The sequence below is a fragment of the Tupaia chinensis genome, unplaced genomic scaffold (assembly GCF_000334495.1).
Source record: "Tupaia chinensis unplaced genomic scaffold, TupChi_1.0 Scaffold000250_1, whole genome shotgun sequence".
Classification (NCBI taxonomy): domain Eukaryota; kingdom Metazoa; phylum Chordata; class Mammalia; order Scandentia; family Tupaiidae; genus Tupaia; species Tupaia belangeri.
Window position 1 is genome coordinate 716,022 of NW_006159730.1, and position 959 is coordinate 716,980.

Sequence of the window (959 nt, forward strand, 5' to 3'; positions counted from 1 at the left end):
AAAAAAAACCTCTCCAAAAAAAAAAAAAAAGAAAGAAAGATGATCTCTGTCATTTAGGTGCCATCTTGGCTCCTACTGGTTCAGACTCAGTCTCTCAGCCCCCTCCTGACAGATTGTATCAGTCTGTTGTAGGTGCTGGGATGTCGCAGGCCCAGAGTACACTTCTCTCCACGCTGCCCTGAGCTAACTCCTTATCTTATCTTCCTTAGAGAGGTCTTTGTACCTTTGCACATTTTATCTTTGGTGTTTTTTTTTTTTTCTATAGGGTGTGGGTGCTCTCCTGTAGACACACACGCACACACACACACACACACACACACACAGAGAAATCATTCCCCCTGGGGGGGCTGGCCTTGCTGAAATCCCTTCTCTATTCTCCTCTCAGGGTTTTTGGCAAGCGCACACACCTGCTCGCACACACCTGCTTGGTGTGTTTTTCAAGCTGCGGGGTCTGAGACTTGAACCGCGGACTCTGGTGTGTGGGATTCAGCTACCTTAACCACCATGCCACCTGCGGCCCCGGTGTTTCTTGCCGTAATTGGTGGGACACGGGCTGTTTTTGGTGGTGGTGGTGGTGAACACTGTCTTTCCCCAGACTGCCACCTCAGAAACAGTGTCTGTTTTGTTCTCCATAATACCTCCCAGCACAGCGCCTGGGTAGGCTGGTGCCCAACCAAGTTTGCAGAATCACTGTGTGTGCGTTAAGAAGTGGGTAGGGTGACCCACGTCGCAAGCTCTAAGATCCTGGCGGTTTTTAAAGGTGTCTCTCAGGAAGTCGCAGAGACTTTTAGCAGAGAATTGGGGAGACTTGAGCAGGGCTGGGGCTTCACGAGGCGACTTCAGCCTTCCAGGTCATCGTTTCAAAGTTGAGGCAGTTCGCTTGCGGTCAAGGTCGGTACCGCGGGCCCCTCGGGGACCAGCCCACGCCAGCCTAGCGCGAGCCGGGTAGGGGCGTGGCC